General features: G+C 51.0%; 1 pseudogene; it reads right to left on the bottom strand.

Annotated features, from left to right (window-relative positions):
• Window positions 1-12,015, bottom strand: part of LOC119293076 — a 27,987-nt pseudogene continuing 15,972 nt past the window's right edge.

The following is a 12,015-nucleotide window of genomic DNA, read 5'->3' on the forward strand; positions in this document are numbered from 1 at the left end:
CTAGTGATGGGTTCCGGGACATTTAGTAGCACATGAATACAGACGGAGGCAAAGATGAAATGTGGATTCAGCCTGGATCTTGTATTCCGCCAGTGTGAGCCCATCCTCCAGCTGCCACCTGCCAAAGATGAGGCGTTGGATTGCCGGGTCAATATGTTCCACCTGCTCAATCTTCTCCTTGACACTGCGGATGGTATCTGAGCTCTCAACCTTAAACGTCAGGACCTTCCCTTTCAAATTCCTGACGAAGATCTCCATCAGTCTTGGTCGGTGACAGACGACAAGGTCGAGTGTGGCTCCATTCTGGATGTTATACTCGGCCAAAGTACGGCAGCCCTGTAAGATTGAGTCTGGAATAATTCGGGATGCCATCGTTGTCTTGTCCAACATGAGGCGCTGCTGGCCTGGATGAATACAATACTCATCGTTAATCTTGGCCTTGACGCTGTCGATTGTGTCTGAGCTCTTAACATAGAGAGGGTTGTCCAGCGTCCTGATGCATATTTCCATCATTTCCTGGAGCTGGTAACGGAAGTCAGGAGTGGGCCTATATCGGATGCCGTAATCAGCCAAAGTAAGGCTCTCGTTAAGTGGCTTCCCGTTGAAGATAAGGTGATGTTGAGCCTGAATCTCTGCCTTGACTGCACGGATGGTATCTGATGGGTCGCCCTGGAGGGTGATCACCCTGCCGTCGAGAGTCTCCACAGAAATCTGCATCCATCCGCGGATGCGAGGGACAAGAAGAAGGAAGAATTCCTTTCAGATGCCGTAGTCGGCCAAGGTCCGGCCGTCCTCCAGCTCCTTGTTGCTAGCAAATATGAGACGGTGCTGCTGTGGAGGGATACCCTCCTTGTCATGAATCTTGGTCTTGACGTTATGAATAGTATCTGAACTCTTGACATCAAGAACAATGGCCGTGCCAGTGTGGGTCTTAACTGTGATCTGCATCTCAAACGGGCACACCAAGCATCACTGATTTTAGACAAAAGACTATTGCATGGAGACTGGAAGAATATTGGAAACTCAAGCAGATACTAGAAGTCTAGAACTAATAACGTATATAGATATACACGTCAGGCGATTCCACAATTCGACACGAGAGTTCTAATTTTGGAGTTAATGAAATTACAAAAAAGGACACGAGAGTTCTATCGGTTAAACAATTTAAATCTACCTCTCTGAGGTTTTTTCTTGGAAAATGCAATGACAATATTCAGGCAGGGAGCCTTTTTCTGCGGCGACAGTTTCAGATCAAAAAACAATTGGACAGGTTATATGGACGTAACTGTTGCTCTGTACTGTGTTTATCCTATGATGCCCTAACAAGCATTATATTAAGCAGACAGAATATTAGTGACTACTAGAACAGATTGTGAAGAGACAAAGATAGAGACGGGAGCACGTAAAAGAATACGGTGTGACTCACAGGGAACGAGATTTGGTCAGAATCAGCGTCGGGGAGGAGAAGCGCGCCAGCCTTGCGCTTCATGCCCCCGGAGTCGGCATCGGAAGGATGGACAGAGGCACGGCGGAGCACGTCGTCGCCCATCGGCTGTCTCGTTCGGGAACGGAAACAGCACCTGCAGCCGCCGCCACAATTGTTAGAGAACCGCATCGCGGCACATACGTACCAGGTACGGCGCCGAAATCTAAGAGGGAAGCAGAGGGTGCTTGCTTGCCTTTGCCTTGCCTGGGGTAGGAGCACAAGACGACGCGGGTGCAAAGCTAGGGTCTAAAGCGGCAGCTTCTCTTCTTATAATAGTGCGAGGGCGTGCCGGTAACGTACCGATGTTGGTCCGAGAGACCTTCCCGATCAGTTTATAAGATTTCCGTAAAAGCGAACCGATGTTGGTCAATGGGCACACTTGACACTTGTAGTTTCCTACGAATACCAATTATAGGGCATCTCAAACGTGGACCACAAAAACCAACACTGTATCCGTCCGTGGCTGCATCCGGACCGTGTCTGCACACACATAGTCCGGCTACTTCATTACTAAACTACATGCCATCGGACTACCAAAATTTGGCATGTTTGGCTATGGTGGAGTTTATTCATGGCTGCTCTTGCCCTTCCCGGTGTCCTTGCTGTCCTTCTCGCGGAAGTACCGGTTGAAGACGCAGTATGGATCAAGCCGGATCTGCTCGTCGCCGGAGTTGTCCTCAACATAGTTGTCTTTCTTCTCCTCCTTTGGTGGCGGTCCGGCCATGGCACGGACCGCCCGATTTTGCTCTCGAACGAGGGCGCGTGTGTTCCTCCACTGCCGTTTCTTCACAATACGGACGTGGATGACTTCCTCCTCTGCGGCCGCCCGCGCCGCCACATCAGCCACCTCCGCCGCCCCCATTTCTGCCTCGATACGGGCCTCGGTGGCCCTTATCCTCTCCTTCCCACGGCGGGCAGCCTGTTCCTGGTGGGACTAATACTCTGCCCGACCGGTGATGGGGAAGGAGAGGTGTTCCGGCGGGGACCATGAGGATCCAGCACCAAAGGACCCGAGCGCCCGGTGAGCCGACGCTATGGCGTCCCGACGGACGGAGTCCGTCAGCCGGGCGCTGTCCTCCCGAGAGCGACGGAATGCAATGCGGACTGTCGTTGCCTCCTCCTACCCGCATGGGATGACACCCTCGTCGACGGATTCGGAGTGGTTGGAGTCCGATCCGCTGTCTGCCATGCTAGAGACGGCCGGAAATCACCGGAGACAAGCTCGGGTGGCGGATGGGAGAGGAGGGGAGTGAAGTGAAGTGGCTAGGGTTTGCTCCGGCGAGCGGATGGGGACGAATATATGTGGGGTTGGGTGGGCCAGCATGGGCCGGGTCCGACATGTCGGGCGTTCTTGGGCGCGCCCGGGCGCCCTCATATTTGGACTGAATATGAGGGGTGCCAGTCAGCCCGAACGTTTGAGACTCGTTTGAGGCGTTTGTCTGGATAAAAAACGTAACCAGTGACCGGGCTGCCTGCACGGGCGTATGAGACGGGTGTAAAAGATCCGGTTTGTAGATGCTCTAACTAATCTCACACATGCACGTCTACTCACTTGGCCCCTCCGTTTCCGCTCCGCGAGCGCGTGCGATCCGCCTGCAAGGCCACGCCAGCGACGTGCACAACGTGCAGGTGCAGCCTGCCCAACGGATCGGCACGGCCAGTTTGCTACTAGTGCACACCATCATGACACACGGCGCGAGTTATGATTTATTTCTAACAATCTCTGTCCGATTCATGAGGTCGCCGTCGTCGAAGTTGTTACAGCATCCATAGTTGTTGTCGCTATGGCCGCCGCTATGGTCTCTACCATGCTTGAGGCAGCCTTCATCCTCTTCCTCGGCGACACACGTCGAGCTTCTACTCCACCAGCGACACACGTCTGATGTTCCTTTGACATACACCGTCTTCCTCGTCTCCGGTTGCGGCGACATACGCCATGCCCTCCGGCTCTGGCAACGCATGCCACTGACAGCCACAGCGCCGCGCATCTCCTCAGGCTGACACACAGTCCGAAGCATCATCGCGTAGCTGCCGGCGAAAGCCGCCACTCGCCATGCGTCGCCGTCAGCACGCGCTCCCCTTGCGCCGCGGCCGTGCCGCCAACGCCTCCACGTCCGCTGCACTTGCCGCGGACTCACCGCGCATCAAGGCCCGTGTCTTGAGGCTCTGAATATCAAATATTGGGACAAACCCGGGACCAGCTCGCCCTACCTCGCTCACGGACAGAGGTAGAAGGAGAGCAGCACACTGGATATTTTCAGGCGACGAGCTGCGCCTCGGCCGCACGCACGTACTGTTCCTTTTTTTTCCAGCTCGAACTGATGCTCAGCAACACAACGTAGCCCTATTGAACTGATTACACAGCTTAAATAGCTAGACTCACCGGCCACTAACCAACTGACTAGTCCGCCCACAAGCACTATCTAACAACCATATCCATCCAGCGAACCAACCTGTGGTTGAGTTGGTTAGGTGGACAGTGGTATTCACAACCCACCAGGGTTCAAATCCTGGTGCTCGCATTATTCCTGGATTTATTTCAGGATTTCCGGCGATGCGCTTTCAGTGGAAGGAAACGTTCCCGTCGACGACGAGGCGCCTACGGTGGCTTCGTAAATCTCAAGATGATATGCCGGCTCAGTCTCTCGGAGGTGCTCATAGGGGTAGGATATGCGTGTGTACGTTTATAGGGGTGAGTGTATGCGCGTGTATATAAGCGCTTGTGTCTGTACTGATGCTCAAAAAAAAAAATACAACCATATCCATCCCGGTCTGATCCATGCACTAACTAACATCACGCATGCACGTCTACTCACTTGGCCGGTGCATGCACACTCCTCATCCGCAGCGCGAGCGCGTGCGCTCCGCCTGAACGGCCACTCCTGCGACGCGCACAGCACGCAGGATGCAGCCTTCCCAACGGATCGGCACGGCCTGTTTGCTACTACTGCACACCATCTTGTCATTATAGTTGACCTCTGGCAAGCTCGCCAGCAAGCCAACCACTATCGTCGCGCACAATGAGCCTGTCAGTCGTCCGCAATGCCGGCAAACTCTTGTTTCTCCTTTGCCGAGAGGCTGTCCTACATCGCTCTAGAGCTCGTGGTCAAGGAGGACACGCTGCGGTGCGGTACGGGTGCTGTGCATACTAGGCGAGGAAGCAACGTTTAAATAGCGGGTGCCGTCAAAAGACCACATGGTGAGCTTTGTCAATGTGGGCGCTCGAGAGTGGATCGGTTGAATGCGAGGTCGATAGCCATCCCGTCGCATCCGATCCTGTCTCTCGGGATTCACCAGGCGTGGACACCAGGACCTGGCACGGGCGACACTCTCAACCGCCGCGCCGCTTCAATGTCGCTCTCATCCCATCTTGGGCTGCTGCCACCCCGCCGCCTTAGGGTCCATGTGGCCCCTCTGGGGTAGGCAGGACCCATTGGTTCCCCCCAAAACCCTTCCGAAAGCACCAGAACCTTACGGGATCTTCCCTTTACAATACCGGGAAAAAACCGAAATTTCCCCAAAACCCCGAAAAATACTTTCCATACATAAAACTTTTCCTCTGGACCATTCTGAAGCTCCTAATACCATGCCCGAAATGCTCACCCTTCTTAGTGCCTCTCATGGCCAACATCATAGGCTGGCGTGGAGAACCTTTGGGGCCTTAGCTTTGCTGATTTGGAGAGGTTCTGCCTTTGGTGGATTTTCTCGGATCTGTTCATCGTTCGTCTACGTTCGTGTGTCTCCAAGTTGGATCCTTCCGTTCTACGCTACTCTTCACCGCCGGCGGTTGCTATTCTGAAGCGCTGGCCCTATGGGGCCTTAGCGTGACGACTTCCTGACTGTCTACTACAACAAGTTTTGCCGGCTCCGGTGAGGGAGGGGCAATGACGGTGGCGCGACTTCGGCTCGCTTTAGTGTTGTAGTCGTCGCTAGGTGGTCTATGAATCTGGATGTATTCTTTATTATTTCTGGTGTTCATTGTACTGCCATGAATGAAGATGAATAGATCGTTTGTTTTCATGCAAAAAAGAGGGAATTTATTCCTTCTCATCTTGATGAATTTCACTAAATTTCAGTAGACAACAAAATATTTACTTTTCGGTCACAATATTTCAATCATTTTAGTTATAGACATGAATTTAAATGCTTTTTCATATTTTTAAATTCTCATGTGAAAGTTTTGGTCCGTTGGCCAAAATACGAAAGGAAATCACTGAAATTTGGTAATTTCGGTAAGTGTTGTATTATTTCCGGAACTAAAAATTAAAGCCATATAGGGACTAGGGAGCACCCATCGCGTATAAGTCAAGGAGACCAACCTCACGAGTCTGCGGAGCCCTTCCAACACCAGCCATGAATCCTCCACTTCCCTGCTACCGCCGCCTGGGCAAAGCTCGTGGTGTCTAGCGTCCGCGGGATTACCCTGATCCCAACCCTCGGGGCCAATGCCACAACTTATGAGAGTAGAGGCAAGGCCAACACAAGCATGTCCATGGCAGATAGCTGATGGAGTATGTAAGAGCGTGTCTAAGGATGTGTGGAAATTATGGATGCACGACAGAGATGGTTTCTGACGTTCATGCGTACATCAACGCCGCACAGAGGAGGCTACCCTAGGCAGGCTTGATGCGATTTGGTTTTAGTTCAAGTTACACGACGGTGACAGCTATATTGCTTAGGCTTGACCCGGCCGGCCAATGTGTGGAAACTTGCCGTGCAAGTAAATTTGTTGACATGGCATGCGGTGGATATTGGTACTTGGGACCCGCTTCACAGAACACGTCAAAAAAATAAAATGGCCGAATGTGGCAGAACTTTTGCTAAATGGAGTAATTCCTGTCAAACCACGGTGTAAAATACTTAAATTTAATCTTCATTAAAATCCCGGTCTGGCTAATGTAAGTTGTCGTCGCCAAATAATATTAGAGAATTATTATGCTAGATCTATGATAAGGATTGAGTGGATTGGAACAAGCTGAACAATATAAATCTCGGCAAGCTACAAAAGACAAGGTATCTATTTCATAATTTGTGTGATCTGCTAAGCTTCAGATCGCATTACTAAACTGCGGGGAAACATTGCACTGCATGGATTCACCTCGTGCTATGTTGCTTGAAGCAAGCAACCGAACTAGAAACAATCACAAGTTTGACACATGAATAAAGCTACTAATATGTGGAGGTAGTACGACAAAAGGATGATCCCAGCAAATCGATTCAGAATCATTAACACACACTCTACTCATGTCTGCCAGGACATTTAGAACGGAGGCCAAGACGAAGAGTAGATAGAGCCTCAATCTTATAGTCCGCTAGTGTAAGGCCATCGTCCAGCTGCCACCCGCAATAGATGAGGCGTTGCCTTGCCGGGTCAATACGTTCCACTTGCTCAATCTTCTCCTTGACACTGTGAATGGTATCCGAGCTCTCAACCTCCAGCGTCAAGGATTTCCATATCAAATTCTTGACGAAGATCTGCATTTGTCTGGGTCTGAGACAGACGACAAGGTCGAGAGTGGCTCCATTCTGGATGTTATAATAGGCCAAAGTATGGCTGCCCTGTAAGGTTGAGTGCAGATCAACTCTCAATATCGTCGCCATCCTCTTGAACATGAGGCGTTGCTGGCCTGGATGAATACCATACTCATCGTTAATTTTCATCTTGATATTGTCAATAGTATCCGAGCTCTTAACATAGAGAGGGTTGTCCAGTGCGTTGATGTAGATTTTCATCCTTTCTTGGAGGTGGAAATGAAACTCAAAACTGGACCTAGACATATCCATGATGCCATAATTAGCCAAAGTGTAGCTGTCCACCATTTGCTTCCCCTTGAAGATAAGGTGATGTTGAGCCTGGATCTTTTCTTTGACTGCACGGATGGTATCTGATGGCTCAGCCGGGAGGGTGATCACCTTGCCGCTGAGGGTCTCCACAGAAATCTCCAGCTCTCCACGAAGGACAAGAAGAAGGGTAGACTCCTTTTGGATGTCGTTTTCGGCCAAGGTGCAGCCATCCTCCAGCTGCTCGCCACAAAATATGAGACGCTGCTGGTCTGGAGGGATGCCCTCCTTGTCATGGATCTTATTCTTCACCTTGTTGATAGTATCTGAACTCTTGACATCAATAGTGATGGTTCCGCCAGTGAGGGTCTTAACAAAGATCTGCATCTGAAAAAAATGAGCACACCAAACATCAATTATTTTTGGACAGAATGAAAAGAACATCAACAACTCCAATAAAGACTAGAAGAAATACTCCACAAATAGGCACGTGCTATGGGAGTAAACGTTGCTGCTGCATGGGTGTGCAGAACTAGAACATAATGACTACCCGTGGCCTAAATGAATGACCAATTTGAGCATTCATACTACGTCTATGATGTGGTTCCTTAATACGTAAATAAAAGAAAGCCAACTCCGGCGGAGCTAGCACTGAGACCTTGTCGCATTACTTACTTAGCCATGTCTTTTCCATGTATCCAATGTATTATTTTTGTACCCTGTTTTATGAACCTCTATTTTTTTTCATGTATAAGATTGAACATTTATCTTTCTAGCATGGTTTACTAACAATCTGCCACAAACTATCATTTTTTCGATAAAGGTTGAACTTGTATTAGCTCAAAATGGAGCAGCAGGAGGATACAAACATAACAAGCATACACCCGGCCTCTAAACAGTTAGGACAGGCGCGCGCGCACGCACGCGCGCTCGCGCGCATACACACACACACACACACACCACACAAACAAATAGCAATCAGATCAAAGCTATGCGTAGGCGAGGAAAAAACACCCAAAGCAATCAGATCCGCGAACGGTAAACTATAACAACGATCATATCCACCCCAATCATTTCATGACACCACAAGAACGACGAGATATTTCAACAACAACGTCTTCTGGAAGGGAATGTCGCTCAAGCGTCGTCATCATCAGATCCTACCATCCAAGGTTGGAATCTAGGTTTTCACCCTAGAGAATGAGTCTAAGCATATCCGAGCAAACAAGGAAACGATGTAGACACATCTTCATTGCCAGGTATAACCAATTCGGATCATACTCAGGCTTTAACCCTGGAGCTGGAGACCAGGTGCTCAAGTAGCATCAACATCGATGACACTCGTGTTTTGTCGCCACCACTTTTCCGTGGTCCCAACAGCTACTGTCGATATGTGTTCGCCGCACCGCCAACCACCCCTTTGCGTCAAGCCGCCGTTCATAGTTTACATCTCCCTGTTGTAGTCAACCAGCAGATCTGGAAGGAGAAACCCATACCATGATCTTTCGGTGGTCACCACAATTAGGTCTGCCATCGTGCCGTCTGATTAGAAGCCGCACATACGCCTGCTTGCCTCATCCGACAAAGCCTCCTCCGCTGCCTCCCGATGTTTGACCATGGTGTTCATCGCCGTGATCATATCCGAGGTGTCAGCCTACTGCCATCCACCGCGAGGGCCTTTCCCAGCGGCACACATGCAGGAGGATGTAACGAGGAGAGGGCGATGGAGGCGTTGGGCTGATATTTAAATGAGCAGTGCGGGATTCAGTAGCCGGAGGGCTCAATGCTCACCGACAGGAGGCAGCCCGCGACTGCTGCATCTGGAGCATCGCCGACCACGACATTGACCGTGCAGCCGACCAAAGCAAGATTCACGTGGATCCATCCGCCAACTTGCCACCATCACCATTACTAAACAGTAAAACAGAGCCACCTATGACCCTCCACATGAATTTGAGAAACTTGACCGTCGGATGGAACTCACCAACGTACCAGATCAAAATAAGGAACTCCCAAGCGCGTGCTCCGCTCTCCGCAATCGGGCCGCTGCTCCTCAGACCGAGCTACGAAGTTTCTCCTTCGTCAGGCAGATTGGCGGCGGTCAAAGGCATACGTCGGCTTGCCGAGGGTTACTCCCAACCCCTGTGCGTTCTCATCTCAGACCAGTCTCCTAGATGCACCAATTCTTGTCCAAGCCGGCGGCGCGCGCCACTGAAAAATCCTTGCTCGCTCCCAGGCGGCGCCAATGGCGACAATGTACATGCAAGCGAGAAGAAGGGGACCCACCCACGGGCTGCCGCGCGTGCCACACTCCTTTCCGATTGTGGCGTCCATGGCTTCCCCAGCCTCCGCCCAGCAACAGAGCGTGCGACCTCAGGACGAAGCGTCGATTGTGGATGCCTTGAGCGATGGCGCCGACGATGTCGGGACAGAGTTTACTAGACCGTTATTTATAGCGATCCGCGGTTGTGCTGCATCCACCGCCCAGCCGAAAACAGAGCCACAAGAACTGCCTCACCACCGCGCCCTTCGAAGGAGGTAGTGATTGGTGAAGAGTGAAGACCTGTTCGATCCGGGAATATAATTCAGTAATCTGCAATCTATGGACCACCACCTCAGTCCTCACAACCACGGACATGTTCGTCTCGCCACGCTCAGCAACCTCGATGTCCTCTTCATCACATCCATGCTCGAGAACTGCTGCTGATGAGCTCCTGTACAACGCTTCCATAACTCACCTCTCCTACCCTGAACACCACGCCTCTATTAATCTCCACCTAAATCCCACGTTATTTGTGTATCAGGCTTCAGGGTACATGTGAATCCACTGGTAGCCTGGGACCAATCATTGGACGAAGTGGAGATGAGGATGTGCTGTTGGGCCATGCTTTGGTTAGGTTGTCCTTATTATTATCAAATTATTCGCCCTGTATTACGACTTTACAGTCTTATATAATCACAAAGTTAACAGAAAATTTAGTTCTACTCAATGTCCTCAGGTTGCAAGATAAGGAGCTTCTGATTGAAAGCATTTAGCTTACAAACTGGAGTAACAGATTGACACAATTGATTAAACCAATGAGCAGGAACAACCCTGAAGAGATTATGTTGTGCTTGATTGGTAGGAACACACACCCTTCCCCCATGATCAAATAATCATTTCCATTTTAGAGAATATTTATTCATAGGAAATATACAAGAGAAATAACATAAGCACTAAGCAGTCGAGCCATATTGCATAAACTGAAAATTTATTCAGGAAAGAAAAGGTACTTGGTTGTTATTACAAATAACATATGATAGCTTAATTTGTTCAAACTTCAGAGCAGAGCGTTTTAAGCTACTGCTGTTTTAAAAGCTGATTGCTACTATTTGAAAAAAGAGTTGGAGTGAAGTAAGACATTCAAATAGCACATGGAAGCACCTACAAGGTCTCACTAGGTACAGAATGCAAGATGCTCTTCCATAATTGGTGTCAGTTATATAATAAGTAAAATGGTAGTAGGTTTTGATCAACTTTTGCATCTTGAATTCTTGTGTATTTGGGTACCTGAAATTCAGTTTTTAGATGCAACTGTCAGTCTACAATTGTGTAAACCACAAGAAAGTACATGGTGCAAATTTCTCAGATATTTATAACTACACTAATCTTTTCAAATATTTCTCTTTCCTACATTCGATGTCAACAAGATTAACGGTCGCAGCAACGCGCGCCTTGATGTTCTAGTTGCACGGAAATTCGGAGCATGTCCCTCACCGCTGGACCCTCGAGGTTGATGTGGAGGACGAGCCATGGCTCCCTTGGCCTGCCCTTACAGGGAAACGCACTGGGGAGATCAAGGTGCTTTGATTTGTGGAAACTGAGGGAGTAGGTCGCGCATGAAGGAATCTCGTCGGCGCCGGCCGCCAGCGGGCTTTGCCCGGCGTCGAGTGGCGGAAGCGGCGAGGGGCGGCGGGCAGGTGAGGTTCCGGCCCATGTCGCCTCAGGGAGATGATGTGGGGGTAGTTTATAGATATAGTGATTAAGACATACAACTAAATCTTCTACATTGGTTAGTTTGCCAAAACTTACTTTGTTTGATTTGATTCGATCGGAGGATTGGGTTACGGTGAAGCGAAGAAAGAAGGCGCGGCGATCGTCCAGGAGTCTGGGATCGCCGGCGCCGGTCATGGCGGCCGACCGGCGGCCGCAGCGGCCGCGATTCAAACGTCGAGGGCGGCCAGGCTGGAACGGCTGCTGGGTGCGGCTGGGCCAGCGCAGACGGTTGTGGGCCTGGTGGGAAATGGGCCGGAGCTACATGGGTATGAGGCCCATGATGCCTCTGGAGTCCATCCCGTTTTGGTCGAGGAGCCATGCACGTATGAACTCGTTCGTGAAACTTACCCTGCGCCGTCGCTGGGTAGAGTTAGGGTTCGTAGGTGCGGGCGTCACGGCTATCCGGTGTGGGGGATCGCCGGGCGAGGAGGATATCGCCGCTGCGAGTGATGGCTGGCCGGGGTGCCGCCCCGCCACCCGCTGCGAAGAATGGCGCGGTGGGGAGGGGCGGGGTAGCTCCGCCGCCGGCGGAGGGTTCGGGCCGTGGCGCCCCTGTACCGCACGGGCAGCGGCCGCCGGCGCCGTCTGCGGGTGTTGCGGGACGGGGAGGGGCGCCTCCACCGCAGCACCACGGAGCTCCGACTCCTCCCATGAGGCAACAGGCGGGGATCGCCGCGAACCAGGGAGCCCGGCCTCCGGCTATGCTGCCGCC

Source organism: Triticum dicoccoides, chromosome 4B (assembly GCF_002162155.2).
Source record: "Triticum dicoccoides isolate Atlit2015 ecotype Zavitan chromosome 4B, WEW_v2.0, whole genome shotgun sequence".
In the NCBI taxonomy this organism is placed as follows: domain Eukaryota; kingdom Viridiplantae; phylum Streptophyta; class Magnoliopsida; order Poales; family Poaceae; genus Triticum; species Triticum dicoccoides.